This window comes from Myxocyprinus asiaticus, chromosome 37 (genome assembly GCF_019703515.2).
Source record: "Myxocyprinus asiaticus isolate MX2 ecotype Aquarium Trade chromosome 37, UBuf_Myxa_2, whole genome shotgun sequence".
NCBI classification, from domain to species: Eukaryota; Metazoa; Chordata; class Actinopteri; order Cypriniformes; family Catostomidae; genus Myxocyprinus; species Myxocyprinus asiaticus.
This window is the reverse complement of record NC_059380.1, coordinates 9,293,473-9,320,011: the sequence shown is the minus strand read 5'-3', so window position 1 is coordinate 9,320,011 and position 26,539 is coordinate 9,293,473. Positions and strand designations below refer to the sequence as shown.

Here is a 26,539-nt window from a genome sequence, read left to right as displayed (position 1 = left end):
GGCTGGGTGCTAAAAAATGATCGAACATGGTTAAACGATCCAATTTGTACATCAGCCGCCCCATTTCAATGGTGTTCTGTCTTCCACAGTTCCATTCGAAGATGCGCCAGTGTTACGAGCAGAAATACACAATCTTCTCGCAAATAGCGTGATAGAGGTTGTTTCATTTGAATTTATAAGCCTGATGTCCCGCTGCGTGAATGCGTGGCAAGTCCTCATGGACGTGTCAGAGCTGGTGTTTACAACAATCGAGCACAATCTGCGGTCTGACCACACAATATGCCGACACACACAGTGGGATTTACAGCCGTTAACCTTTTCGTTCTGGAGAAGGGCGGCGGGCTTTGGCCCATTCTAGTTCTGAGACACTTGAATCACATGCTCGCAATGCGCCCATTCATAATGTTAACTCAGAAACAGATCTTATCTCATATCCGTCCTCAGGACTGATTTACGTCAATAGATCTGAAGGATGCGTACTTAATGTTCCAGTTGCACCGCGTTACGGGCAGCTTTTAGATTTGCGTTCAAGGAAACTGCGTATGTGTATCAATTTAAAGTCCTTCATTTCAGTCTGTCTCAGGCTCCCCGCACGTTCACAAAATGTATTGATGCGGCACTCACCCCATTGAAAATGAACGGCATGTTTGTTTTGAATTACCTCAGCCAATCAGAGGCACTACTGAGCAAACACAGAGACTTACTGCTTTGAATATGGAAAATCTGGTCTAATGTCAACTGCAGTAAATCTCCTTTTTAGGAGTTCATGCGTGCACACCTCATGATCGAGCGCGTACTGACCATTCTTCGGTGTCTGTTTCAGTTCAAACTGAAAAAACATTACCACTGAAGTCATTTCATTTTCTTGTGCATTGCGGTAACTCGTCACTGTCTGGCTGCCCTAGCACCATGGACAGCGCCAGCCCTTTAGCAACAAAGTGTTATGCTGGGTCAAGTTTTCAGAAAGAAAGTGCTGACTGCAAATGCATACAACACAGGTGGGGTGCGGTGTGTAATGGACACCCGAGTTTCGACACCTGGAAACAGGTGCGAAATGGCCGTGACATGTCAACCGCCTATAGCTACTGGCTGTCTTTCTAGCTTTGAGAGTTTTCATTCCGATATTGTAAATCACCACATTCTAATTTGTTCGGACAACACAACAGTAGTGGCGTATATATGTTGCCATGACATGCTGGCCCACGTACAGCTGGCAAAACGCAAATATGTGCTTCCCCCAGCATGCCTGATACACTCTTTCATATGCAAAGTCCAAGAGGACAAGGAAATGATTCTATTGGTTGTGCCGAAATGGCCCAACCAGCCATGGTTTCCGGAAATGATAGAGATGCTGTACAGCTCGCCATGGGAAATACCGCTGAGGAGGGATCTCGTTTCTCAGGTGCAAGACACAATCTGGCATCCCCAGCTGTGGAACCTGCATGTGTGGCCCCTGAACGGAGCATGCTAAAAGTGCCAGAACTTACACATTCAGTCATGAACACCATTTTACAGGCCAGAGACGCCTCTACACGCTAAAATGGAATGTGTTCACTGATAGGTGTCTCTCACATGGCAAAGACCCAGTAAACTGCCCCATACATGAAATTCTCATATTTCTTCAAGAGCGATTAGACGCAGGACTCACTCCGTCAACGCTCAAAGTGTATGTGGCAACTATATCTGCGTATCACACACATGAAGCCGTCGCCTCTATAGGCAAGCATGATTTATTCATAAAGTTCCTTAAAGGAGCAAGACGATTAAACCCACCTCGGCCGACTACAGTCCCAACTTGGGACTTAACTTTATTTGTGCATGCTCTCTGTTAAGACCGCACTACTGCTGGCTCTGGCCTCTGTAAAATGGGTCGGTGACCTACATGCACTATCAATTGACAATTCATGTCTGCAGTTTGGCCCTGGTCTTTCAAAAGCCATTGTCAAACCCAGAAAAGGCTGTGTGCCTAAGGTCCTAACCATGCCCTTCAGAGCGCAGGTGGTTCACCTTCAGGCCTTCTTCCCTCCTCCATATAATTTGGATGAGGAACAATCATTGCATTTTGTGGCAGCGGAGGCGTGGTCGAGCGTTAGTCCGGAGAGAGAGAAAGTGGTAACGGTGCACACACCTGAGCGTTTGTTAAGCGTATAGCCTTTCAAACTGTACTCTTTTGACCAAAAGCCCATGCGGTACACTTTTAGCCAACTCAAAGGGAGGTGCATGCGCTGATGACCCACAAAGATGTAGTTCTAATGTGCGGATTGTCTGCATGTCAAGAAAAACTGAACGCGGACAGTCAGCGCATACTGTGCAGATGATGAAATTTCCATCATGTACACTGTGTGCCAGGCAAACTGACACACAAAAAAAACTCTACATTAAGCGATCAAAGATTGGTAATTTTGCCCTATGAAAAGATCAATTTTACCATACCCGAAATTTGTCTCAGAGGGCAAAACGTGACCAAAATCACACAGTGTGAAAGCCTCAAGGTGAAAAAAACACATTCAAGCAGCATCAGTTTTCAGCTGTCCTACAAGATCATCCAGGCAACAGTTTTAGAAATAAAGCTTAAGCCTTTACTTGCTTTCTTTTCACAGTTTCATCAGTGTAGACAGGCAACTGTTTTGTGCATTGCATAAAAATGCTTGCATATTTAAAGAGTGGATTTATTCTAATCCAATTAGTGAGTGTGTTGTTTGGGATCTTTAGCGATTAGACCTCGTGCTGGCCCTTATCAAAGAGTGTTTCTAAATTCATTAGCGAGGACCAGAACAAATGCACACCCTCTCTATTGACTGTACATGTCCTTGCTGTGAGCACTGTCTTAACATTTTGGAAAGATCCATTTTGAGATTTGTCCTCTGCCTGCCCCTTTTTATTAAACTGACTCTTTTTTCTTCAGGTCATTAGCTGAATCAATTGTTTTATTATTTGTATTATTATATATAGCAAATACATTGTCTGCCATTCTGTGTATGTTATGGATCAACATTACATTGAACTCACACCCTGTTTCAAAGCTATTCCAAAGTCACTACATGCCAGTCATGTCAAGGAAGCACAACAGAGATAAGAGCAGATTGTGGCAGACATCTGCCGTGACGAAAACAGTTGGCACGTGGCAAGGAGGGCGCCAGAGAGAAAAGAGAGCTTAACAAAAGGAGGCACTCACAGCATGGGACTTTATTTGGAAGTGGAGGAAGGGTAGGCGATCCTATTCAAGTCAATTATATATCAGCTGCTGCTACTGGTCCTGCCCATTAATGACAGCCCCTCCCACCTCTCCCTTTGCTCCACCCATTTTTAGTCACCCAAACACAAGAAGGGAAAGACAGAGTGGACAAATTATTTACCCAAGCTTAACAACCTCAGAACACTGTCATTTTGCAATGCATGCAATTGCTAAAAAGCCTTGAATCACAAACAAATATAATACTAGCGGTTTGTGCACATGCTTTGTCACATTGATCTGTAGTGGTCATACGGGCTATTAGAGTCATTTCACATAATGTCACGATCACGTTCCCCCCCTTCTACCCATTATTTCCTGATCTCTTTATAGGCCTACTTTTCCCAATAAAAAAGTCCAAAATAAAAACTAAAATCAAGTAAAATGCTATAAACAGTATATATTTAATTAAATTAATTAAAGGTATTTGGCCTTATCGCAATCCAAGATCTTAGTCTACAAATCAAATCAAGCAGTGACGAGCAGTAATTTTTATCTGAAATGATTCTCTACTTCATCATCTTTACAGAAAGCCCAGCTGTATTGGTTCTGTACCACAGTGACCAGATTGTATAGTTTAATGCTGCTATAATGTGCATCTGAGAGGCTGCTGCATCCTGTAACTCACAGACTCTTGACATCACGAAAGCACACCCAGCTACGTCACGCCCTGTCTGCATAATTTATTGTGGGAAGTGGATTAAATGGCTCCAGCTCAACTACTGCAACAGGACACCATAAAACCAGATCCCATCATTCTCTGCTGACACAGATTGCCAATCATATTTCACAGTGCATCACACCCTCAAGAGGATATTTTACAGGCTGTCTGTTGTTTAGTATAGCAAATGCTGCTTTTCAAATGGGGCAGCTTTGGGACATGACTATAATTTCCAAAGGATGTAAATGAGACAGATGGCTAGATAAACCAACGTTACAGTTTTCAGATTAACACTGCTTTGGAAGTTTGTTCTTCTAATCAACTTTTGGTAACATTTTATTTTACAGTACTGTTTTACATTTACTTAATTACAACAACTATAGTAATTACTACTAACCCTAAATCTAACCCCAACCCTAACCTTAACCCATATTAAGTACATGTAGTATATTACGCTGTACTTTCTTGGGTAAGTACATTGCAAGCATACTGAAAGTACACGTACTGTAAAATAAAGTGCAACCCAACTTTTTTACAATTTCTCTCTTAGCCATCTGATTGCAAAATCAACCGTTATTAATTATGAGGGCCATAAACACCAGATACTATAAGGGAGATATGTCAATATTCAGATTAGTAGTTGACAGATATTGTTTTTTTCAGTGGTTAATTTCAGAATTATTATATTTAGTCCCCCTCAATTAATCCTGAATCGAAGGTTACATACTTATACTTACAGTACTTATATTGAATATATATTGTGAAAAGTGACCAGAATAGAGCCAGACCGAATGCGAGTTCGCTAAAACGATGCTTAAATATTTATAGCTATTGAATGAATGAATGTTACAATGAATGATACATTTATATAGCGCTTTTCTGACACTACACTCAAAGCGCTTTACATTGTGACCAGGGGACTCTCCTCAACCTCCACAAGTGTGCAGCATCCACCTGGATGATGCGACGGTAGCCATAGTGTGCCAGTACGCTCACCACACACCAGCTATTGGTGGAGAGGAGAGAGTAGAGTGATACAGCCAATTCATGGATGGGGATTATTAAGAGGCCATGATTGATTAGGGCCAATGGGGGGAATTTGTCCAGGACACCAGGGTTATACCCCTACTCTTTACAAGCAGTGCCCTGGGATTTTTAATGACCACAGAGTGTCAGGACCTCGGTTTAATGTCTCATCTGAAGGATGGTGCCTTTTTACAGTAAAGTGTGTCTTGAATCTTGTGTCTTCTCCTATGAACGAGCAAGTGAGATCTGCAGAGCAAAAATATTTGTTTCAGAGTGTTATCACTCTTTTGTGTCTTGTGTCTTGTCAAAAGTGTTATGTCATTTGACAACCTTTGACTCATATTGTTCTTTCATGTTCACCTGACACCTTCACTACATACACTTCAAAACATAATGTCAAATTGGGTTCCACACTTATTTAAAGGTGAAGTGTGTGAATTTTCCAACACGATTAAACAGTAAATCAACACATTGCTTCCGAAAGTTCATGTAACTTGAAATCAGCCCCATTCTGCCGAACTACTGACAAGCGGCATCTCCCATCAGACATTTCTGCATCGATTCAAGCATGATCACATTACCCACTAGAGCTACTAACAGCACATTGTGCGAGCAACCTCCGAGACATGGGTTATTATCCCATGGGAATCTGGAAGTAATCACGCTCACATAAACAGTGGTGAGTGTGATTCGGAGGTTGCATTTTTTTATTATCTAAAATTACATTTTTACTCTACTGATGGTTAGGTTTAGGGTTGGGGTTTGGGTTAGGGGTTGGAGTTAATAAAATATGCATTCCTGTTTAATGCATTACATAATTTAAAACTTAAAATATAACTTGCATTTGGTGCCACTCTGTAGACATCTCAACTGAAAACTGGAGCTTACACATGCCAATACCTTCAACAACACTTCCAGCTTTGGCCACTGGGGGCAGTAGTTTGAATTTCGTTAGGCACAGACCGAGTTCAGAACTTTCAACCTACTGTTGCTGAATTCACAGTGAGATCAGTCTCAGAGATCAGAGTTTTTTAGATGTTAAAATACCTTCTCCAAACCCATCTTAATGCTGAGACAACTACATGTAAACCATGCAAGCCATTCATCTTGACCAGCCTGAAACAGCAACATTGGCTCAACCAATGGTGCATGTTTGGTTTGGGACTATCTGTTTCGACCGACAGAAGATGAGGGGAATGTGAGAAAACAGTTATTGTTTTGTTTGGTGCTGCTAGAGGCACATATATTATAAACTTAATTTCCAAGTAAATGTTGCAGAAGAATATATATAGTTTGTGTTGACACAAGAATACACAGTATATCAATGCACTGTATTACCTATTAACTCAGTGGGAGCTTTGGATGCTGCATTGTCCCACGATGCACTATGACCTGTATATGAGTTACTCAGTAAGCTGAATTTTTTGAGAGATCCTTGAGCTCTGAATTTTAAAAAGCACTGCTGGCCGGATGAATGAAGAAAAACAACACTCACTTAAAAAGAAAAAGAAAATCATCTTGAATTTACACTGCAGTCTGAATTTGCAAGTCAACGAAAAAGGTGGAACAAATGACGGTTATTGGCGTAACAGGTGTAATGCTCATGCAGTCCGTTAAACCAGCTGGTCAGGTTTTAGAGCAATTCATAGACAGTAGAGATTCAGCTCTTGAGAGCACTACGGAGGCTATTGGCCACCATTTGAAGTCTTTTTTTACCATCCTAATTCCCTCAGACTTGGTACTGTGGCTTGATTTGTGTCTGTGCAGATTGTAGGGATTAGGATTAAATGATATAAAAGGGATTGGGGGAGGCTTTGTGTTCTACTGTATTGGTGAAAGGGGTCCACAAGTATGTTTGGCATAAGATACCCAGGCCTGTTCTGTGCAGTCATTGTCAAAGGATGTGATTTAGCCTTACAGCACAAGCTAAAGGGTAAACCCATGACTAGCCATGTGTTCAAATGCTGCAGTATTTACTTGCTCCTGCCCTTAAATCAGTTCAACATCACTATTTACATCTGTTCTGTCTATGAACCAAAGATGTATGTTACTACAGCTCTGTATTGATATTGCTCAAACAATCTGGTTAGGTGTTTGTTCTAAACAGCTAAACTTAAAGTTAGTTTTTGTTGTTTTTGTGAACTTTAAACATTTTGGCAAAATTTAAAAATCAAAAAATTCCCATTGACTTCCATTGCTAGAGTGTTCAGTATTCAAAATGTAACCAACAGTGATAATGCCATCATATTTGTATATTGCATTTACTTTTCCACACACTGATTCTCTGTTGAAACAGATAAGTTGAGTGTAATAATAATTACATGATCTTTGTCCTCCACATGACAAGCATTGTAGAAAGTGCAACAGAGGGGCATTTTTTCAAGTTTGCCAGGCAAGAAAGTGGGAGGTGTGCAATTGTAGTTTGAACTTTAAGAAGAAAAAAACCTTCATCTTTTCTGAAAGCTTGAGAGGTTGTTAAAACTCATCAAATGGGACCTGATTTTCAAGATACTGACCCTCCAAACACATTGCTGTATTTGCAAATGTCAGCCTGTCCAATTAAGTCTGCCTTAATGTTTTGGGGTCACTGCACTTCAGCAAGGCAAGAATATGATGTTCCAGGACTGTATGAACAGTGTTACTGCAGGCCACCGATGTGGAGACTCAGCAATCAAGTGTTGACAGAGTGAGATGTGACTTCTCTGTAAAGCTGAACTGCAGTACTTCCATCATTTTCGTCACGCATTTAGAGCTCAAGAGACTTCCAAATGGACAAAACAATTTGTGATAAGTTTAAGTTCGTGGGCAATGGAGGAGTCAGGAGGCAACGAATTGTCAGCATGAGTACTTTATAACTCTTCAACGTCACACAAAACTTTAACAAAAAAAGGGCACTTAGTGGCCAAATACACACAAACGAGTCTTGCTAGTCAGGCGGGCACATGCAGCCACAATTCTCTCTGCTGTCTCTCTCCCACACTGTTGCTCTGGCGTGCCTTATCAGGTCTCCCTCCGCCATTACTATAATGGGAGACAGGTGAGAAATCACAACCCAGGTGACAAGCCTTACCGCTCTCCCTCTCCCGCAGACAAGCTTTTCCCCCCTCCCCCCATGCCACACACTTCTATCAGCAAACCTACATAATGTTAGCACACTCCCACATTCATATAAAAGTTTATGTGTTGTGACTACCTCACAACTGCTAGTGATGAACTGAATTTGGGTAAATACTCTGGTGTGTCTTTGCCTAGGAAGGAATTAAGACAAAAATCTTTTTAATTAGTCCTGAGGGAAAAGAGGTGGGCTGTCTTAGTGTCTGGTTTAGTCCCGTACTGCTCAACCAATCTACGGAAGAAGAAGGATTTGTAATGCTATTTAAATCCTAATGGTTCTATATCCTGTGTGGCCCTTTTGCTCTGTAATACAACACTGGTGCTGATAATATTGTCTGCAGAGCTTTCTTGTCAGAAATGTATTGTCTTGTCAGAGATTCACATCCAATAGACAGCTTGGTGAGTGGCAGAAAAGTACCAAGCATTCTTTAGAGATTATAATTAAATTAGCTGTGATGTATGATTTTATATCTGAGCTTTTCTATATCAGTTGCCCATATTGTATATATGACTCATTCACAGATATATACAGTATATACTTTTATATTTTCAGGTTTAAATTCATTGCATAAAAGTTTTAGAAGTTTAAAGTAATGGTTCATCCATATGGGATTTTGTGTAAAACTGTTCCTTTTGCTATTTAGAAATACAAGTAAAACTATTGCGGTTAGAAGAACAGATGTGGCTGTCACTTAATTTGCTGTCAAAATCATATTATTCATGCCTCTTTGTTGTGTGGGTGTTGAAAACAAAATACAATGAACTTCATAGTTTTGTAGCAAAGCACAGTCTCATGAAAGCCTTTGTAATGTCACAAATACATGACAACATTTGATAAACAAAAGTGTCAACTGTTCCAGTGCACATCTGTTTCTATTGCAAGTAATGCTTGTCACAAAGCACATCCACTATATTTGGAAGGAGTGAAGGAAAATGAGTGATTTCAGACCTCATTAATGTAGCACCAGCTAGACTACATTAGTTAAACACTAAATCAGAGTACATAAAAGAGTGCACTGTATAGGTAATTAAATACCAATAGTTGAACAACACTACAAAATGGCTGATACTCCATATAGAGCACTATATAGGGAAATAAGAAGCAGTTTCAGTGCAGCAGCTGCTCTCACAGCTCTAGAGACCAATAGACCCAGCTGGGATGATAAGATCTACCAGGGTTCCTGGTTTAAGACTGACGTAGTCCAAAATAATTTCAATTGAAAAGCTTAATTCCAGTTGAGTAGTTCAGTCATTCCAGTTGAATAGCTTGACACAGCAGGTGAACATCAGGGCACTTGTGCCAATGTCTATCATTGTCAGGGTACAATGTGAACCTCTGAGTGACCTTGGAGGTCAATCAGAGATGCTTTCAGAGCATCGCATGCTCACCAGGTTTGGTCAAAGTTGCTCATTTGATTAACCAAACCAGGATAGTAGCGGTAGGAGAAGCAATCACTAAATTATCCAAATAGGGATTAACACCCTTAGAGAGTGGCAGTCATTTCCTATTGGTATGGAGTTGACAGCCACAGGAGTTAAAAGGGTTAAGATCCAGTTGGGTGTGATCTGTCGTGTGCTTGGCATGTCTTTTGGCAGGCCACCTGGTCCCTTGTGCTAAACAGGCCAAAGACAGAGGCAATCTGTCTTGTCTGTGAGCAACCATTCTCAGATGTCTACTTTATACAGTTTATAAAATATGTATAAGTACCTATTTCAAGAAAGAATAAACAAGTAAATGGGTTGGTGTCAAAATCCAGAATAAACAGGTTCTCAGGGCACAAAAAAAAAAAAAAATGCATCTGAATCCAAACACTCTCCATCTGTCATCTCTCACTTTCCCAAACTCTATCCTCTTTTCTTCTTCCATTAGTTTAATCATCTAAAGTATGCATATCGGTCAAATTATGGAATATGTTTTAATTAAATACTTTTCAAACTATGTTTAATTTGACACAGTGACTTGAAAATGCAGTGTTGATGACGCAACGCAAGTGAGACACTCCAAAAGAGTCTGCCTGACCATGTGTACATTGACGCGTCCTTAGAAAACCCCTTATAATAGGTCAGGGGACTGGGATGGCCATGGCAGAACCTTGTTTTTGTGGTCGGTGAGCCATTTTTGTGTTAATTGTGATGTTTGTTTTTTTATCATTGTCTTGCTGGAAGACCCAACCATGGCCCATTTTAAGCTTTCTGGCAGAGGCAGTCAGGTTTTGATTTTTTATCCGTTGGTTATTTGATAGGGTCTGTGATGCCATGTATCTGAACAAGATGTCCAAGTTCCCTGGCATAAAAACATCCCCACAACGTTAAAGATCCACCACCATATATAACCGGGCATGAGGTACTTTTCCATATGGCTACCTCTCTGTGTGCTCCAAACCCATCTCTGGTGTTTGCTGCCAAAAAAGCTCTATTTTTGTTTCATCTGACCATAGAACCCAGTCCCATTTGAAGTTCCAGTAGTGTCTGGCAAACTGAAGATGCTTTAGTTTGTTGTTAAATGAGAGCAGAGGCTTTTTTCTTGAAACCCTGCCAAACAACTTGTGGTGATGTAGGTGACGTCTGATTGTAGTTTTTGAGACTTCTGACCCCAAGACCCAACTAATTTCTGCAATTCTTCAGCTGTGATCCTTGAAGAATTTTTGGCCACTCTAACCATCCTCCTCACCGTGTGTGGAGACAATATAGACACATGTCCTCTTCCAGGCCAATTCGTAACATCTCCAGTTGATTGGAACTTCTTAATTATTGCCCTGATGGTGGAAATTGGCATTTTCAATGCTTTAGCTGTTTTCTTATAGCCACTTCCCATTTTGTGAAGCTCAACAACCTTTTGCCGCACATCATAACTTTATTCATTGGTCTTACCCATTGTGATGGATGACTAAGTGTGTTACCTCATATTTATATCCCTGTGAATCAGGAAGTAATGGCTGAACAATTTCATGTTCCTAGTCACCCAGGTGTACTAAAAAAATGTAAAATATGAATGGGAATATACTTCAGATATATTTTAATCATAAGAATTTCTAGGGCTGCCAATAATTGTGGCAAACGTGTTTTGGAGAAAAATATTTATTTAATTATGAGATTTTACCCCCTTTCATTTAGTTTACTTCAATTAAACATTAGATTTTTGTGAATATTTTGAATAAAAAATAAAAAGGATAAACAATGACATATTTTTCACAGCCTTCTTTTCTCATATTTACCAAGGGTGCCAATATTTTTGGCCACAACTGTATATTGACTTCTTAAGCCACATTTGTATTGTCTTATCAATGCTTTACTTGTCTTCCACAATAATGCAATGAATTTCAATTATTAGAATTATATTTATAATATTTATTATGTTTATAATTATTGAAATATAATTATTTAATAATGAAATAACAATAATTAATGGCTTTTTCAGAAAATATTTATATGTGCGATTAACTGTAATTAATTCGATTAAAAATTTTAATCAACTGACAATATATATATATATATATTGTATATATATACACACTACCGGTCAATCGTTTTGAAACACTTACTCATTCTTTATTATACTTTTTATTTTCACATTTTAGAATAATAGTAAAGTCATCAAAACTATGGAATAATATAAATGGAACTATGGGAATTATGTTGTGACTAAACAAAATCCAAAATAAATCAAAACGGTGTTATATTTTAGCATCTTCAAAGTAGTCACCCTTTGCCTAGAATTTGCAGACACGTACTCTTGACATTTTCTCAACCAACTTCTTGAGGTATCACACTGGGATGCTTTTTAAACAGTATTGAAGGAGTTCCCATCTATGTTGGGCACTTATTGGCTGCTTTTCTTTATTATTTGGTCCAAGTCATCAATTTCAAAAACTTTTTTATTTTTTATTAAATTTTAGTTTTATAATGAAATACATTTATATGGTGGCACAATTATATTTTTGTCTACAACACTAATTTCAAACATTTAAGCATACGCCTTCAGATCAAAAGATTTTAAGATCATGAGAAACATTTTAGTCAAGTGTTTCAAAACTTTTGACCGGTAGTGTATATAGTATACAGTATCTCCTCACTGTCCGAGTACTGTATCTGTAAAATAACTGTTAATTTTCCTAAAACATTTTTTGCATCAATTACATTACTATAAATTCTTCCAAATAAATTCATGTTTGCATGAATATCACTAACGCCAATATCTATAAAAATAAGGATATGAATTACTGCAATTTCATGGTAGTACAGAAATTTCATATTCAACACACATATACTCACTGTCGTATACCGTTCATACTGTATTTTTGCACATTTTTAGTTAAAGTTGATCTGTGAACAGTATTTTTCTGAATAGCACAAAAACTGTTTCTATGTCAATCCCATAAAGAGTTAAATTCCACCCTCTCCTCCTATGTCTCTCTCCCTCCCTTTGTCCTTACTTCCATAGACAGTGGACGTGGCTGTCCCATGGACATCTATTTAATGGGTTATCTTCCAAACCCTCTTGGGAGGGGACAACCCACTAATAAAGGTGATGAGTGAGCAGATTTACCATTTAATCACTGGGTCTTTTTAGCCTCCTGCACCCCTCTCTCACTGTCTGGCTCACTGTAATCCACTCTGAAGGACAGTGATGGAGGCTAAGTGCTGTGCACTTTTCCATGCCTAATTGTGTTCACTCAAGCATGTGCTGTAAGGTAACACCACCCCATAGAGACCGAATCAACATAAATGCATCCAAGTCTACAATGGCTAGTTGATTTCTCAACAATTAATTATCTATTTGCCTGTGAATGTAGTATCTCAATGCAATACTGCTTGAGAAATGTGCCAGGGCTTTGATTTGTCACAGTGATTTAAGTCTAAACTGCAGAACAAAGGAGCCAACAAGCAAGGACATTCTCTTTTCTTTGTAAGGACCAATGTACTCATTGTTGATACTGTGTTGAAAAAAACGAGAACCGGTTCTTGTTTAGAACGGTACAGTACTAAAATACTCTGACAGTACCCGCTACTGAATCAACAGCATTAATCACACAGTGTGAATGTAGTCCAATTCCCGATTGAATGACTCTTATCAGCTGATTCTTTTTAGTGAATCAATAACATACAGCTTAACCAGTGTAGAGTGGTTCCCGAACGAATGACTCCTATGAGCCTACTCTTCTTTTAGTGAATCAATAACACACAGCGCTACCTCGATTCCCAAACAATGACTCATATGAGTTGACGCTATTTAGTAAAACAATAACATACAGCGCTACCAGTGTACTCTGATTCCCAAACAAATTACTCTTTTGGGCCGACTCTTTTTTTTAAGTGAATCAAAAACACACAGCGCTACCAGTGTACTCCGATCCAATTCCCAAACGAATTACTTTTAAGAGCCAACTCTTTTTAGTGATTCAGTAACATACAGTGTGACCAGTATAGTGCAGTTCCCAAACAAATTATTCTTATAAACTGGCTCTTTTTGGTGAATCAAAAACACTTATACATCAGTCGGAGCAAACTACTAAATTTATCTTCATAATCTTCTAAATCATATTCAGCCTCAAAAATTAAATATGAACTGTTAGTATGTTATGCAATGTTGTGTATTTCCTATTTCCAAAAGTACTAAAAGAATCGTTAATGGAACCATTAAGAAACAGGAACCCTTACAAGGAATGAATCACCATCCACTTTCGTTGTATGGCAAATAAAAGCTTGGAAATTTTGTCAAACATCTCTATTTTGTATTCAAGAAGGAGCACTTGTAATGCCCAATATGACAGATTTAAAAAGGCAATGCTGCCTTACGGATAAAATAAGCAATCACATTTTATATACAAAAAGTGCTTTTTTTAATCGGTTAATTGAGAACACGCATGTTCATTAGCTGGACCAGCCTGAAAAATAGTGTTTTTTAGCATGATCTGAGCATAAGAAGCCCAATTTATGATAGCAGAGGCTATTTGCCTATGAAGTATAAATAGACAATAGATACTATTTGCACCAAGTGCAAATCTTCTTTGATGGCATATACTTTTTTCACCCCCACTTAAATACTAACATACAGTAAAGGGGCATTACTGAAGCATGTTTATTCTGTTTATTTAGAGTCTCACAGACACCCTACACCAACCCCTACTCCTAAATCTAGCCCTTACATTCCCTTACAAACATTAACCATGCTTTGATAACAGTAACCATAGTTTCACTGTGGCATTTTTTTATAGTAACATTGTTTGACTATATTAACACCATTTTACTGTAGTAATACCATGGATAATCGCATTAAAACTATGGCTTCTACCAAAAAACATGGTTACGGAATTATTGATAAAATGTTAATTTCAGGTGAACTATTTTTTAAAATCCATTCCATAGAATTCCAATAAGGTATTGCAGCAGGCCAGAGATCCTCAAATGGGGGTGGAATCTCCTAACTAGGGCGTGGTTTCACCAAAAGTGGGTTGTACCAACTCCAAAAGGGGACGACACCTCCACAGACGGTTAGGGTTAGGGAAAGGGTTAGGTAAGGGGCTCCCTATATCTTTTGGAGCTCCCGCCTTTTTTTGGTGCTCTGTCTGCAGCTATAAACCTCTCCAGAATTCTACAGATTACGTTGGCAGTGTACTTGGATATGTATTGTTTCATGGCCAAAAGGTGAAGTTTTGGGTTCTGCAATGTAACCCTTTAGCCTGCTCTAGAAGCACCGCATTCTGCCCCTACCCTGTATTCGCCTTAGGCGCTCAGAGTATCAGTACTGCATCAGAGAGGAGCTGTTGCATTTAAAAGACGGAGACTGAGAAGTTTGTTAGTTTGTTTAGTGTTTATTGCCATATTAGCTACAATGTATATTTCATGGCAAATACAGGTGGCAATCAAACACTTCATAAATACAACACACCTTGCAAAAACAATGCATAGAAAAAAGGAAGACTATTCAAACCAGTACAGTAAATCAATTCTATAACAGCTCCTTTAGTTGCACTTTTGATAAAAATTCCAAGAGCTTTCCTGGGCACGTCTTACAAAACAAGTATTTCAAGGTTTTTCCAGATAAAAAAGCATTGTCTCATGATGTTAAAAATAGGGCAGATCAGAAGCACATGCTTCACAGTCAAAGGGGTGTTATAATATTGGCATTTTGGTGGTTCATCACCTTTCAATAAATACCCATGGGTCAGTCTAGTGTGGCCTATATGACACCTTGTGTACACCACTTGGTCATTTGAAGGGATAAATACATCTTATTCCAACCACAGGGTTTATTTCAAACAGTTTGTTATTAAGACATCCTTCGGAGACTGAGAAGAGAGAGTGAACGAAAAAGAGTTTGCATGTGGGTGATAAAAATGTTATGCCAATGCATACACTTTCTCACGTTTTATCATTTTGTTGCTGAAACCAGACACAGCCTTCCCTGTTAAACATGCACACACACATTCCCTCCCTCCTTTTTTAACTGTGTAAGCTTCAAACGAAACTGAATCCAGCATTATTACTTTACAAAAACTGCATGCTCCAGCAAATGAGAAACAGAAACCAAAAGTAAATTTCCTTTGCACAAACCAATCACACAGCAGATAAACAGAAGAGAGGGAGAGAGAGAGTGGCACCACAAACAGATATATCAGCGTGTGGTGCCAGGGACAGACTTCCAGAACAGATGCGTCTTTTTTGGGTCAAAGCGTTGCATTCATCCCTTTTCCACACACGCACACACCATGGCCAGTCCACTTGCTCATGAAAGGCCATCACAAATCCATTGAAATGCTTTTTAATCTAAGAGACCTCAAATGATTTGGATTTGAATGGATTTGAACAGCCATAACAATAAGTAAAACAACTATATTCGATTAGCAATTTATGAGACTTCTAAATTTCATTCCTTTTAAGATCGTTTGTGTTCTTCTGAATAAAGATCACACACCCCAACCTGACACTAAACAGAATGCCCGTTGAAGTCAGTTGAGTTTATCCTCTCAATCTAAGTGCAGTTCATCCAAAAAGCCAATTCTCACACTCTCAGATTTGCTCAAATGCTGCCTTGGATTACTCTGCATGCTGGATGGCACAGCACAGCTCTGCTTGAATCAAACAAACCCAGCATTGAGATAGGAGTAGAGAGAAAGACAGGCACAAGACAGACAGGTGGCGGCACTCTGGGGGGACAGAGGACCACAAAGCCCATTTGGTGAGACCCCAGCAACTATAACCAAGGACAACACCCCACAAAATTATGCATGTCCCCAACGAGGACCAACCAGATCAAAACATTCAGCCTGCTGGATGTGACGTACTGCTTACCTGTGTGCTGCATATGAATCTGTTACGCTTACAAAATATTCACTCAAAAACTTCCTGTGAAAAAAGTGAGGAAAAAAGGGAACTGTTTGGTAAGAAATAATACGCCAAAAACAGCCCTGAAGCATATAATTCCTTTCTATTCCTTTCTTTTGTACACACACAATAAACACAGATATCAACACTAACCTGGCAACGGCTAAAAGCTCCTCGCTTCTTGACAGTTGATATATTGAATATTCTTGATATGCCCACAAAACAACAACAATGATAAAATAATGATATTTACAATACAAAATAATGAATCAGTTGATAGCATCAGACAGCAAAGAAAAGCAACAGTCTTTCATATGGAGGCAACCCGACTGACAACAGCAACAAGACTAGCTGCTGCAGGCAAACACAGTAATGTGCTCTACAATAACAGCATCCCCTTCACAGGAAAGGATGGATAAAGGAGGGAGTGACAGCGGACTGGAGAAACGGAGAGAGGCGGAGGGACATTACGGAGCATGCTCGCTGAAAATCCCTGGGTATTTAAATGTCACATGACTCGCTCTAAGCTGTCAATCATTGCTGGTTAGAAAATGAAGAGAGGGAGGGAGGGCGAGAGAGGAAGAGATGGATGGGGAACCATTATGCTGATGGGTACAGTGCAGAACAGTGGGTGGCTGCATCGCAGCTGCTGTTTTTTTTTTTCCGTTTAATTAAAGAAAGAGGGAGAAATGAACCTGTAATCTCTCACAGCCCACCTCTAGGCAAGAAGCCCACCAATGGCACTCATGTTTCTGGCTTAAAGCCATGGATTAACCCCTACTAAACTGTGCTGCACCTGCCAGGAAAAAATAAAAGAGAGGTGTTGTGTAAGAAATGTGAAAATAGTTCAAAATAACGCTATAGAGTGGTACAAACAGTTTGAAAGGTCAAAACAAACCTTTCTACAAATTATAAATTAACTACTAAAATACAAAATAGTATATATATATATATATATATATATATATATATATATATATATATATATATATATATATATACAGTTGTGGCCAAAAATATTGGCACCCCTGGTAAATATGAGCAAAGAAGGCTGTGAAAAATATGTCTTTATTGTTTATCCTCTTGATTTTTCATTCAAAATATTCACAAAAATCTAACGTTTAATTGAAGTAAACTAAATGAAAGGGGGGTAAAATCTCATAATTAAATACATATTTTTCTCCAAAACACATTTGCCACAATTATTGGCACCTCTAGAAATGCTTATGAGTACAATATATCTGAAGTATATTCCCATTCATATTTTAAATTTTTTAGGACACCTGGGTGACTAGGAACATGAAATTGTTCAGCCATGACTTCCTGTTTCACAGGAATATAAATATGAGGTAACACACAAGCCAAATTCCCTTAGTCAGCCATCACAATTGGTAAGACCAAAGAATAAATTTATGATGTCCGGCAAAAGGTTGTTGAGCTTCAAAAAATGGGAAGTGGCTATAAGAAAACAGCTAAAGCATTTAAAATCCCTTGGCAAAGGGAGGTTGCACAAAATATTGAATAAAAGGGTGCCAATAATTGTGCCACACATATATTTGACAAAAATATTTGTTTTTTGCTAAAACTAGGGATGCACCAATCCGATACCTAGATCGGTATCGGCTCCGATACTGAAGCTTTTAGACGGATCGTATATCGGTCCGACGAGCCCAATCCAAATCCGATACTGTGTATTAGTCATGTTCGTTACTGTCAAGCTCCAAAAATGACATAAAAGAACCATAAAAACACCATTAAAGCAGTTCAGATGACTCATGCATTTTATTCAAAGCCACTTGAAGACATGCAATAGCCCTGTGAATCACAAAAGGCTGTGTTTATTAAGGAAATATATAGTATGTGCAGCGCCAGCGCATTAGTGAATGATGCTGCTCTGTTGACACAAACTCATGCACAGGCTGGTGATGCACTCATGGCTATTTTTAGCCTTCACATTGGTGTGCAATATTTGAGCGCTACTCAAGAACAGCTTCTCAGATGTAGATGCTCAATAATTTGGTTCACTTATAATATGCATTTAGAACGGCACCGGAGGTGCATTTTACCAGAATTAGAAAAAGAAGAGAATTAAACTACTGTGAACTTGCCTACAAACAGACACATACAGGAATTCCTGGAGAGTTTACAATGTCAAAATAAAAGCGTGAGGGTTTAAAAAGTGCACGATTTAAATATATTACTGTTGTATTTAAAATTCAAATTAAAAGTCAATAATAATAATATTAATAACAATTTATTATTATTATTATTGTCATCATTAGTATTTGTTTACAATTTAGAACAATATTTAAGTTGAATGGGTTCCAAAAAATAACTGTCTGTCATGTCTAGATGAGTTTTTGTTCATGTTTTGTGTTAATGTCTTTTATTTTGAAAACTAGTTCCATGTCATGTTATTTCCTGTTTCCCTGCCATGTCATGTTATTTCCTGTTTTCATGTTTAGTCATGTGATTATCCTGTTTCCCTCCATGTTCATGTGTCTTGTTTTCATTGGATTATTGTCTTGTTAACTCGTTATCAGTTCTAGTTTGTCATTGGTTTAAGTTTATTAGGTCTTGTTATCTTGTTTATATTTCTGTCTGTTTATTGGTTGTCTTGTTACCCTTGTCCATGTATATATACCCTCATGTTTGCCATGGTCCTTGGTCAGGTATTGTTAATGTACGTTGTTTGGATGTCAAGTCAAGTCCAGCGTCCCATGGCTCCGCCTTCCAAAGCCACACCTCGGCCTGCTCCATACCATGTCACAGCCATGCCAGAGTCAGCTCCATGCCATGTCACAGCCATGCCAGAGTCAGCTCCATGCCATGTCACAGCCATGCCAGAGTCCGCTCCATGCCATGTCACAGCCACACCAGAGTCCGCTCCCTGCCATGTCACAGCCACGGCAGAGTCCGCTCCCTGCCATGTCACAGCCACGCCAGAGTCTGCTCCATGCCATGTCACAGCCACGCCAGAGTCCGCTCCCTGCCATGTCACAGCCACGCCTGAGTCCGCTCCCTGCCATGTCACAGCCACGCCTGAGTCTGCTCCCTGCCATGTCACAGCCACGCCTGAGTCTGCTCCCTGCCATGTCACAGCCACACCTGAGTCTGCTCCCTGCCATGTCACAGCCATGCCTGAGTCTGCTCCCTGCCATGTCACAGCCACGCCTGAGTCTGCTCCCTGCCATGTCACAGTAATGCCTGAGCCAGTCACAATAACACCTCAGTCTGCTTCAGGCTATGTCACATCCGAACATCAGTCTGCTCCATGCAATGTCACAGCCAAGCTTCAGTCTGCTCCATGCCATGTCTCAGCCAAGCCCCAGACTGCTCCATGCCATGTCACAAGCAAGATTTGCTCCACGGTCCAGGCCTGCCTCTGCTCCACGGTCCAGGCCTGCCTCTGCTCCACGGTCCAGGCACGCCTTGCTCCACGGTCCAGGCCCACCTCTGCTCCACGGTCCAGGCCCACCTCTGCTCCATGGACCAGGCCCGCCTTTGCTCCATGGTCCAGGCCCGCCTCCGCTCTGCGAGCCAGTGCTCACGCCTGCCACGGCCAACGAGTCAGCATCCACGCCTACCATGGCCAAGTCAGTGATCCTACCATACCATGTTACCACGTCATGCCATGTAGCCACGTCAAGTCGCCACGGCCGACAAGTTAAGTCAAGTCTAGTTCATGTTTATGTTTTGTTTTATAGTCAAGTCTAGAGTCAAGTCAAGTTTATAGTTAAGGTTCATGTTTCCTGTTTATGTTTTCATTTCACATCTTGGGTTTCCAGTTTATGGATTTACTGCACCATGTAAATAAACTGCACATGGGTTCTTCACATCATCATCGTCTTCATCTGCCTGTCATTGCCAGCTACGTTACAATGTCTTACAACTAAATTGAACAAAACAGAGATCTGAATCCTTTAAAGTCCAGATGCAAGTTGAAACATTTTTGAAAAAAAAAAAAAAACACTGGTTTCTTTTCTACTGAAGACTTGAAGACTGGAATTACTGTTAATTTTGCTGCTACATTATCCAGTATACTAGTTAATAATAAAATGTTTCTTAATAAGCTATTCATTTATATTGAAATAATGTGTAGTTAGAGGTTTGTGTTTCTTTACATATTAAAGAGTACTCCCAATTAGTTCCACACAATAATGTAAAGATATTCTAAACTGATTATGCAAAAAAAAACAAAAAAAAAAAAAAAAAACACTGGGATCGGTATTGGCCGATACTGAGATTTCAGAATCGGATCAGAAGAGAAAAAGTTGTATCGGTGCATCCCTAGCTAAAACTTGTGTTGAGTTTGCAATTGTTTGAATTGTTAGAGGATAGGTTTTTGTGAATATTTTTATTTTTTATTTTTATTTTATTTTTTAAATTAGTAAAATGTTGTTTAAAATGAAGTATAGCATGTCACATGAAGAAGTAGAAACAGAGAGAGAGAGAGAGATCAGGGGATTCCCAGCACAGTAAGAAAGGAGTTGGTGGCAGGTGATGTCGCTCATATTTCAGCTGCTGAATCTACAGCTGTATTTCATCTACTCTAATACCTCACATTCCACAAGCTCACAACTGCAGCAAACAAAAAACAGAGCAGAGAGGCCCTCGTCAGTGAAAAAATGGTATACTGCGCCCTCTAGTGTCAAATGGTATACTGTGCGCCCTCTTGTGTCAAATATTGCATCCTCTATTGACTGAAACAGCACACATTCCTGTACATTTTTTTTTTTTTTTTCTATAGCCTATATATTCAGCTCTCAACCTAATATTGATTTATTCTAAAGGGAGAAGTATGCTGTCCTGTCCAACACTTCTGCTCTCTAAATATTAAGCAACTAATAATAAGCAAAGATAAAATTCATAGCACTGGACAATACAAGCAAGATAAAAAAAAAAATAAAAAAAAAATATTGATCTTTAGTATTCCAGTTGACATAAGTAAATTGCGAGGAACGACTCTAATTCAGGGAACTTGTTTGATCTCTCTGAAATATTAGATACTAAATTTTACCTTAGATGTTCAGGGAGTCCTTATCAAATACTGTAAAAAAGATATTAAGAAAACCAAGAAGGGGGAATCATCATTTAATATATATATATATAGTTTTCATATATATGTTTTCATGCAATATAGTATGTAAGATGTACATTTTATTTTCATATTTCGCTTTTGATCCTTTTATTCACATTTTCACTTGTGTACAAATCTACAAATTTCACATTCCATAAATTTATATGATGTCATGAATTTGCATTTTTAATAATTATACAAGCTGTTGTCACTGTTTGAAATTTTATACAAATTAAAAGGTTGGAAAAAAGATTGGAACCTAATGAAAATAGAACTAATAATTCTATTATAAAATAATAATTTAAGTGCTACTACATTAAAACTACTATGCAAAAAGAAAAAAAAATAGATGCATAGATTTGTAAAATATTTGTATTTGTTAGATTCTTTCTTATTTACAGTGCTTTCTAAAGTTAAAATATTTCATAATGTATGATTGTGCCTTTAAATATTTGTGTATTTACACATTTATTATACTTACTACATTACTACATTTTGTTGAATGTTTTTATATGCACTTGTGCGATTTACATTGAGTTTACATTGACACAGTATGTATTAGGGATGTTCCCGAAGCCGAATAACTTATTCAGAAAGGCACGGATAATGACTTTAAAAAGAATAACGGATTCATCTGAATAATATAAAAAAAAATATTTGTATAACTGATTATCCAAAAAGCACAAGGATGAAGCGATATTATAAATAAACATCCAAAATTACAACAAATTTATGAATCTGTGCAGCCAATATTTCTAAAGTGTAAACCTTTGACCTGAAAATGCACAAGTTGTGATTTCAGATTGGATGGCTGTGGTCTCGACTCCATTTGCAGTCTCTGTTAATTGTGCATGTCTGGAGCTTGTCAAGTGTAACATTAACTAAGATACGACATCATATACACTTTCCACTTCTTGAAATGTCTATGTTAATGTATCACACGATTCACATGTGATTCTCATGTATTTATTTATAGTCTAAACCTGAGCACGATGTGAAATTGGTGACTTGAAGTGATTTAGTCTGAGCTCGTCTTTCTGTCTCTTAAAGTTGACCACATTTATATTCACATCAGCGATTAAGGTTATTAACTGGTTAAGACTTTATTCCAAAAAAAGTTAACATGCTCTTAAAGGTTTAAATGCTCCATAGAGTATTCATCTATTAGGAAGATTCCTCCTTGAGTAAAACGAAGAAACTGAAACATGCTCAATCTTTTTTTCTTCTTCTTTAAAATGTGCTAAATTTGAAAATGTTGAGTGTTCTTGAACTCTGGTAAGGTGCTATTAACATTATTATTTTTATTATTATTATTATTATTATTATTATTTTAACTAAATAATGGTGTCCTATCGTAAAATTCCTGACAGACTTATGGGACTTTCACCTGTTTGTAGGCCATATTGATTTTATTTTAATTTATTTTAATGTTTGCATTTGTATTTATTATTCACTGCAAAATGTGTGCTTGACATTTCACATTTTGCTTGACAGCTTTTGCCTCCAGATAATGTTGTTATACATGCATGTTTCATGCAGATATTAATATCTGAAATACCAGGAGAAACCACAGTTAACAACATATTCCACAGTGAATGTAGCCTACAAATTCAGCTTCACCTGGTAAGAAAATAATAATAATACTATATTTAAAAAAAAAAAAATAATTGTATAATAATTATTATTATTATTATTATTATGCTATTATAATGAAAAGGCATATACAAGGAATATTTTACTTCCTCAACGTCCCGTATGGAGCCTGCCAAAATTCAAATGGAATCGCAATTCCTTTTGCACTTGCAATTCTGATGCCTTACACAGACACCTGTCATTCAGTTTTGGGGGTGGGAGTTTATACTGTGGGGCGTGTTTGTAATTGGTAGTGACATCACTCACAATCAACCGCATTTTAGAGCACCTGCTGCCTTGCTGTCCACGGCCAAGAAGGAGATGTGCGTTTGTGTACATTATTTAAGCTTTCCACTAAGGATGGGTAATGAAGCTAAGTGAAGATTCTCTGAAAACAATACATGCTAGTGATATTACAGACACTGAAGCTTCAAGGCGTGTATCGAGTACGCAGCTAAATTCCAATGAAGCCCCATATCGAAGCGTGTATTTGATTAAGTGATGAGCTGTTTCCTTACAAAAGTGTATTCAGCATCACAACATCCATTCAAAAAGAACATCCTCTTGCCTTCTAGCCAGTGTACCCCCATAGAATGTCTATGTGACCGCCATGTTACGCTATTCTATGCTAACCTTGTAGGCTCCCTTTTGGAAGGGCTCTGGCCTGACTGTGCAGTCATGCGAGTGCTTCAAGTTTAACCTCTTAACGACAGGTGGGTCAAAAATGACCCACTTGTGTATTTATTTACATTTAATTTATGTTTAATGCATGTTTAAACTGTGAAATTGTAAACTAATATTGACATCCAATATATAATTTGAAAGATCTGGGTCTCAAGATCTGATATTTTAAAGAGATTTTGACGATCGCAAAGTTACAACAATAAGATTTTATTAAACGTGTCAGGTGTAAAAATCAAAACACGGAAAATGAAACCGGAAGTTCTGACCTTTATTGTCTTCCAGCCAAACAAAGATGAGTACAATCCTCCAAACTTTGGTATGCTTTTCATTGCAAGAGTCCAATAAATAAAATCCATTAGAGATTTTAGTCCAAAACTTTACAAATATGAAGAAATATTGATCAATCTGTCTTTGTTCAGGGTTTACGTATTCAACACGTTATCATTCATGTCCATTCTCTGCTAAATCTTGCACTCTGTGTAGTGTTTCAGTAGCAAAACGCCCAAACATTGATATCTGGGAGGGTCTTACGAAAAAAATGAGCCCTCCCTCAAAATTTTCTGTGCAGTTGTGATTAGGTAGTCACTCAAAATAGCCAACCAGGACAGTCGACACGAGTGATGTAAAGATTTGCATCATCCATGTTTGTTTCTGGATAAAGCCGTCCAATGAAAAGCTAGATCAGTTTTGACTGATGGATTGTTTAGCTAATGAAAAGATGAAAACAACAATATGAGGGTTGTATATCTCCCTGATGCCAGTTCGCAAAGGTTCAGAGTGGAAAACCGTGGACTGTGTTTGTTTGTGTTTGCGCTTTTACGCACGGTGTGCAGTTATAACGTGTTACTGCTGTACTGTCGACAAAGAACTCGGCTTTTGTACCCGTGATCTGATCCACACTCCTCGGCTTCAGTCACCATCACTGAGGGTATGGAGAACACATGCTCCCGACTGCATTTTTTCATCAAACCCCCTGTTCAACTGCACATCTAGGGGGCTCGTAAATGTCATTCAAGCTGAGCTGAGCCACCCTCCCTGGCTTTGCTCACCGTGAGTTAGACTCTGGAGCACATACACATACATTGACTTAGTCATTTTTTCACTGCTATTTCTTTGCCGTTCACCCAGGGCCTTTAGCCTCTGCCTCAAGCAGAGAGGTGCCACCCTCCTCAGCTTTAGTCACCATCACTGAGGGCCTGGAGGAATCGCTCCTCTCGACTGCGTTTTTTTTTTCATCAAACCCCCTGTTCAACTGCACATCCAGGGGGCTGGGACATGTCATTCTAGCCGAGATGAGCCACCCTCCTCGGCTTCAGTCACCATCACCACCAATTATAAACATACCTCACAATATAAACTGCCACCCCAAAACTGATTGACAGGTTGTGTAAGGCATTGGAAATGCAAGTGCAAAGGGAATTGCGATTCCATTTGAATTTTGGCAGGCTACAAACCGGACGTTGAGGAAATGAAATTGAAAACGGGGTAATTAATATTGCTTTTTCAATATGACAGGGTCATACCTCGTAAGACATACGTAGGAAATGCAATAGCAAATGGACTTTGCTTTTCCAATTGAAATTTGGCAGACTTTGTACATTTGTGTAAATGAAAATGCAAACTGTAATATGTAAATAGACAACATAATTGCAAATACAATTTGCAGTTTGGTTTGAAAATAGTCCTGAAAATCCTCCCAACAGTCCGTGGAACAGTTTAACCAAAATCAGAGTTCAAGTCGTTAAATGCAATGTCAGTGACATTCTAAGGCTCAACTAAAGTGATGGAGACAGCGTGATCACGACAGATCCGGACCCACTGCAGCCAAATAAGGTCAATTTCCATCAGGGTGAGCGCTCACGAGACACAAAAAGCAGTAACAGATGAGGCTGAATCCAACTTCCTAATCGCCGGCTTCTTGTTCAGTAAAAGGATTGTGGCACTCAAGATCTTCTTCGCCATTACACAATGCAAGCTCATAAAACTCATACTTTAGTCACATAGCACGAAATTTGGTCACATATGGGAGTGTTTTACTCGCTATGTAGAGGGCACCCCATCCCTACACCCACCCCTAACCTCATTGGTCCCTACCCCTAAAGTGCATCCCTACACCTACCCCTGAACATGAGGATACTAGGGAGTCAAAATTCAGCACTCCACCAGACTCAGCCTAGATCTCAGCCAATTTTGTTTCTTTTGGTTGACCAGGACCAGAGGCATAGATTGCAAGGGGGATGGGGGAGGAATAATCAGAACAAGCAAGTACAACCCCCCAATTTTATACAATTCTTCACACTTTTTTTAATTCTTCGTTACTTTTTGTAACATTTTGAACACACACACCTAGGACATGCCAAGATTATAGTCTAATGCAAATTTAAATATAAAGCAAGAACACACATCAGTCATTTTTCTTGTATTACTTTTTATTGAATGTTAATTAAATTAGGACTAGTCTCTTCTGTCACAAATCCCATAACAGATGCTTCCTAAAATGTATTACAAAAATAAAATGCATTTGTTAAATTATACTGAATAACAAATTACCTTTATGCTTCAACATCAAGCATATTATATTTCAGATCAAAAACATGCATTTTGTCCCTGCATTTCACCTTTATAGTCAAGATTTTACTGTTTGTCACAGCTGCCACAGTCAAAGCACAGAGAAAACCCTCGTTACACAACAGTGATGTCCACATTAAGTAAAATTGTTCTGTCCAATAAATCTTTCCATTTAGGATCATGCAAATACATTGCACTAAGGCCCATGCCCATATTC

At 38.8% G+C, this 26,539-nt stretch overlaps 1 protein-coding gene across 1 annotated transcript in view; it reads right to left on the bottom strand.

Moving 5' to 3' along the window:
- The window catches only part of LOC127427979 (pleckstrin homology domain-containing family A member 6-like), a 153,648-nt gene extending 136,959 nt beyond the window's left edge, over window positions 1–16,689 (bottom strand). Inside the window, exon 1 of the mRNA XM_051675998.1 lies at window positions 16,512–16,689. The gene's annotated coding sequence lies outside the window, so the exon portion shown is untranslated. The remainder of the gene's footprint in view (window positions 1–16,511) is intronic.
- Between the last annotated feature and the right edge of the window lie 9,850 nt (window positions 16,690–26,539).